The sequence below is a fragment of the Saccoglossus kowalevskii genome, chromosome 19 (genome assembly GCF_978046115.1).
Source record: "Saccoglossus kowalevskii chromosome 19, keSacKowa6.1, whole genome shotgun sequence".
Classification (NCBI taxonomy): Eukaryota; Metazoa; Hemichordata; class Enteropneusta; family Harrimaniidae; genus Saccoglossus; species Saccoglossus kowalevskii.
The window spans coordinates 12,569,189-12,575,502 of record NC_140659.1 but is presented as its reverse complement, the minus strand read 5'-3'; the positions used below and the strand labels follow the sequence as shown (position 1 = coordinate 12,575,502).

The 6,314-nt window shown below is 32.8% G+C and overlaps 1 long non-coding RNA gene across 1 annotated transcript; it reads right to left on the bottom strand.

Annotated features, from left to right (window-relative positions):
* Window positions 1-236: 236 nt before the first annotated feature.
* LOC146730289 (uncharacterized) lies at window positions 237-432 on the bottom strand. Its single transcript, XR_014927482.1, has 2 exons — window positions 311-432; window positions 237-288 (listed from the first exon to the last, which is right to left on the bottom strand). It is a non-coding gene; the product is annotated as an uncharacterized LOC146730289 (long non-coding RNA).
* Window positions 433-6,314: the final 5,882 nt, after the last annotated feature.

Genomic DNA, 6,314 nt, shown 5'->3' with positions numbered 1-6,314 from the left:
TCAAAGTGAACCAAGTCCTCAAAAAATCAATTAAATATGCACAGTCCATGTACAGTTCCCACAAATGAGCACCTGGTATTTCTCTGCCAAGTTCAGTCATATATTAACAACAATTCTAAATCAAACAAGTATACAAATGAGCTCATGAATTTTTGCATAACATGTGAATATCATGTTTTGTCACATTTGCTAGTCAATAAAGTTGACACATGGTTGTTGCTAATGTCTACACCATGTTTAGTTGCATTTAGACCAATGTGTTCACAAGTTTATTAACCAACAATCAGCCTATCGACTGAGATAGCTCCGCTGTTAGCAATGCACATTTCAATTAAAGAACTGACGATATCATTAGAAAACGAGCAATATGTATAGTATCAAAGCAATCGGACTGTTGTCAACAAGAAGTCGAAAATATCACTTTTTACCAAAAATGACACAAATATTCATCAAAATTAAATAATTGAAGATATCATCATGAAATGAACAAATCTAAGCGAGGTTTAAGGTACATAAACACCAAGTATCAAAGCATTCAGACTTGTAGTCTCCAAGAAGAAGTCGAAAAAGTGAAAAGTTGACACGGACGACGGACGCCGACGGACATTCACTCACATGATAAGCTCCGCTCGACAAAGTAGACAGTGAAGCTAAAAATAAAAAATAAATAAATATGCAAATGAGCTTGCTAATTCGGTTGCAACTGAAAACAAATTTATGTGTATATATAACTTATGGTGTATTGTCTCTGTTTCCTAAATGAGTGAGTGGGCTTTATGTAAATAGTGCATTGGCATGCAAGGAATTACACCAAGTTCCACTGATTACATGTATTCATCATATAGTAGATACATGGCACATTTCATAATTTAGATAACAGGTCTCATGATATTAGAGCAACAAATTAAAAACATTGACATCGTTCAAACACCTATTTTAATACGCATGACATTGCACCAGAAACAGGTAGTGCTTATGTAGTAGGTGTGTGTCAAATTTCATTATAATTGGACAAAGAGACGTTGTGTTACCGATCAGCTAATTAATATGCATGAAATTGCACTAAAATCTATTCAGTACATGTACTCATCATACCCCCTTTTTACTTAACACGCAGGAGCTAAATATAGGAAAATAGCCTGTTCATGAGCCATTATGCTATTTTACAATAATAAAAAAAGCTTGCCAAACGCATCTCCTAAATCAACTAAATCATATATGACTCCGCCATTAATTACATACAGGGCAGTAGTAAAATTGCAAGATCTTCTGTTGCACATGTAATTATAATATATACGAATTAGCCATTGTTTAGTAAATCAGTAGTCTGGAAAAAAATATGCGGACAACATTGCGAACCCCTACACGGGAGTCAGACCAGGTGCACGTCAAGGGTGAGCATCTGGATGTAGCAATATCTAATGGTTTTAAACACATCATTGCATTTACCTGTCATCTCTACAAAACTGTAGAAGCTTGGCCTGATCACCCTTCGCTTGAAGTCCTAACACTTCTAATTCACCTGATGACAGTAAGACGGCAGCTTCCGAGTCAATCTGCAATTGAAATTGAAGTATATTTTATGGCAAATATTAATAAATCAAGTTGTGAAGAATACAACATATAAATGTTAGATATATATTAACATATTAAATTTAACACCTAGTATTTCTCTGTCGAGTTCATTCACATTTGTACTAGTAATTTTAAATATGCGAATGAGCTAGTTAATTTGGTTGAAAGTCAAAACAAAATTATCTGTATATGTAACTCATTATACTTTGTCTCCGTGTGCTAAATTTGGCAATGATGAACATTTGCATTAATTAGGTAATTACTTTGCAGGGAATTACATGTACTACACATGAACCACAGTTCTCTAAAGTTGAAGTAACTTTAGCAAAAAGTGAAAATTATGCTTGCTGTTCAACAGTTTGTGACAAAACTGTAATAAAAATAATACCAACAATATTTTGCAACTTTTAACACACCCAAGAAAGGCAGGTCAGGTACATGTATAGTGTTTTAAAAAACATTCTGTGCTTCTAATTGAGGAAATGTGTTAATAGTTTTAAATTTGAAAATATCTCCCACATGTTAGAGAACATATTACAAATCTTTTAAATACACACATTATATATATATATATATCGCTCATATGTTAACAGCTGGTATTTTTTCTAGCAACTTAAAGCACATTTGGGTCAACATTGAACATGATGTTAACAAAAATTAAAAATAAATTAACTAGGCAAATGATGCCCCTTGATTGAGTTGAAACTCAAAAGTATATATCATGCTACATAAAATGTCATATCATATAAAGAAATGTCACAAAATGTGTTACCATGTTTGGTAACATCTGGACTAATAGTTCACAAGAAATTAACATAAAATCAAAATTAAATGAATATGCAGATGAGCCCATTACGTTGAAACTCAATGTCACATAGTGCATATCTTATAAACAAAGGGGGGAAGTGTCTATACAAAGTTCGGTTGCATTCTTTTGAATAATTCACAAAGTAATAACAAAAAATCAAATTAATTAAATATAGAAAAAGCTCGTTAATCAAAATTTGAAATTCAATAATACATTGTGCATACCCTATAAAAAACTATCAAGTTAATAAAATATAAACATAAATTAAAGAAACCCAAATAAGCAAATGAGTGGGATAATTAAGTGCATGCCTCATAGGAAATATCAAGAATGCTTCTACCACGTTTACTAACACTTGGACCAATAGTTCACAACTTATTAACCAAAAATCAGATTAATCTAAAAAAGCAAAAGAGCAAATGAGCTTGATAATTAAGTTGGAACTGAATATTACACAGTACATAAGCAAATGGTTGAGAACGTACAAAGTGTGGTTGCATTTAAACAGTTCACAAGATATTATAACACTAGATGACGCCAGTATTACGTTATTAGTAACGTCATCAATGATGGCAAAAATCCTAGCAAACTTTGTTGATGACGTCATCAGTACGTTGAACATTGTTTGAGATCACTATTACCTGGACCAATATCATCAATACCAAAATACATCAAACTGACCTTCCCTAGGATGATGTTCTAAAGTTTACTCAATTAAAGCATAACATTCAATGCCAGAAATATTACTTGCTGTAACGCATTAGCTAGCTGTTGCAGCAGTGATATAGTCAATATCATTTTTACCACAATAATGACAACAAATTACCTTATTTTGTCGGAAAGAGAGTACAGTGCCTTGGGATATCCCAATGCTTTGAAGAAAACTGCATACCTGTAGACAAAGAAATATGTTTGTTATCAAATAAAAATCGCATTTTTTACTTGCATTGTGATTCAAAATTGTCAAGAAATATAGTACAGGTAATACCTTTAACATTAAATTGTCTGCATCCCTGATTCTGTAAAACTCATTTCATTTTTGTTATGTTTGAACAGAATTTGTGATATATTTTAACATATATTTGGCTTTTCTAATAGTTAATATTACTTTTTGAAAAAGTAACAAAGCAAAAACTATTATAAGAATAATATTTATCACGGGATAAACCCCTAGTGTTTGAGTTTTCTGCAGTCCCCCACCGAAAAAAACGCACATGAAAAAAGTTTCACCCCAAAGCTATTACAAGTTTAAATCTCTTCTAAACCCGTAAAATTCACCCTAAACACAGAAAATGTGCTCAGCAGTAAGGGGGGACTGCTGTACACATTCTCAGGAAAAAAATATTAAACTGTTAAATTAATATCCTAATACGTAATATGCACGGATGTGGCCAAACTAAAAATGCAGTTGATTACCTATGTACGCTACCATATTTTATGATTTACAACATTTTGAGTTACAAGTATTGTAAGAAAATACTAAAAATAGTAAAACAGGCAAATTTCCAAATTAACATTTCCCACACACAGTTCTTAGTATAGGGGATTCATTAAAATTTAGCTTTACATCAAATCTGATTGGAAGTCGTACATGGACATGGCCAGCCAGCCACCCCAACAAAATAACACCTTTTTCTATTAGGCACATTTGATTGAAATTAAATTTTATCAAAATTGCGCCATAATAACGTATTGAGCATTTCGTGAATATGGGGTGAGATTAGTGCCAAAATTAAATATTTTCTAATTATTTCTTCATGATTATTTTTATTTCATTGTGTTTACATTATTATTACGTTATCGTTTCATTACTATACCATTATTATTTCATTATTTCATTGTGTTTACATTATTGTTACGTTATTGTGTAATTATTATACCATTATTGTTTGATTGTTTTCATTGTGTTTACATTATTATTACGTTATTGTGTAATTATTATACCATTATTGTTTAATTATTTCATTGCGTTTACATTATTATTACGTTATTGTGTAATTATTATACCATTATTGTTTCATTGTTAATGAAAAACATACATAATGAAAAACACTCTTAACTCAAACTGATAATTTACTAAGTTAATTCAGGGAAACAAACACACTTGGTGCCACTAGTACTGACTTAAAGACAATGGTTGCCCTTATAAGGAGTGAAAACACGATTACGTAATCATTAAGCAGTCGGCTTTCAAACAAAAAGCATCATACTCTGCTCAGAAAAGTATGCTAGTGCTGTCAGTGGATTTGCAATAGTATTGAAAGTTATTATATATGTTATTTAAGCTTTAATGCTTAAGAATTCCCAAAATAGTACAATCATGTAAAAAAATCGGCACAACATGGAGACCACATAAACAACTAAAAATTACATTGAAAACTATCGGTCAAAGTGTGCCAAATTTTTATGTTATTTTTTCGAAATAGAGTGAAACACAAAACTAAGATACTGATCCACAGAGTCAAAAATAAGGTGGGCGACTTTCCCATTGGGAGACGATGAGTTAGCTAATTTGCTGAAATATTTATGTAGAAAATAGTCTCAGAAAACAGGGGCAAACTTGGCGCATACGTGATAACTAGTCTTCAAATTTTCATGTTTTCGCAGAAATTATTTTCTGAAACTAACACACAAGTTTCAATAATTTTGCATATCCACTGACAATACTTGTGATTTTAATGAGAAAATGCATACTTTCCGAGCAGTATATTCCTGTTTCCTGTTTGAAAGCCAACAGCATAATGATAACGTAATTATCTTTTCACTTCTTATTAGGGCAACCATTGTCTTTAAGACTGTTATCAATAGTCTGTTTTCTCCATTTCAGGGACATGCCAGAAACAAATGATTATTAAATATTATTGACCTTCACAAAGTTGCCTGTGTAAAACCTCCATGTGTAAAGTGACCGAGTATAACGTGATTAAAAGTTACAGTGAAATTAAAGCGCGGTAGTCGTCGCGCTGCGCATGTGCGAGATATATGGGTCTCATATAAACAAAAATGGCGACTTTGACTGTTGCGCAGATCAACGAGTACGAACTGAGACATTTCCAAGCTTTAATTAAGTAATTTTCATGTTATTGGAAGGCATCAAAGGAGTCACCGGCGGTAATCAGTGCAAGTCGTGCCCAGGTCAAACCTCATACTTATGATTGCCATTTGAAGAGCGCATTGGATTGTGGGAAAATCAATGTTTATCAACACAAATGTGGCACATGCGCAGCGCGACGACTACCGCGCTTTAACTAACGGGCCCCTATTGTCCTTGTCCCAGGGACACTGATTTACAAGCAACACTTTTAGAATTCATGTTGACAAGAAATTACAGTTAGTGATCTCGAACCTCGCGACACTTTGCATATTTCAAATCCACCAGCAAATTTTAATTTTGGATATACTTCAGCCAAAAAGTTTACAACTTCAGCACTATCAAGTCCAATAGGTATGCGTAATTTTCTTTCCCCCAATCCCGCTTTGATCAGTAATCGTCTACCTTCTCGACCTGGCGACGAATGCTGATCTAGTAGAATCTAGGGCTATCAACCATATATAGTGTTGTGTCAATAAATTATTAAATTATGTGACCATGTTATCATACTTTGATATTATTTTAATCACTTATATATTTATTGCTGTAAACCAATAGAACATTTGTACTTCTAAGGATGCAATAAAGTTATTATTATTATTATTATTATTATTATTATTATTATTATGTTGGACGAGATACGTTGCTGTCGCCCTAACCATGACGAACTGCACGACGTTTTCTCGTACCGCATCTTCTAGTGCTTGAAGATGACCGGGAAACATCCCGCATAACGACGTCTTCCAAAAGTTATTCTCATTTCGTCTCTGACACAAGCGCTCGGAACGTTTCTTGGATAACAAAAAATGACATAAAGTTATTATTATATGAGTGGTAGGC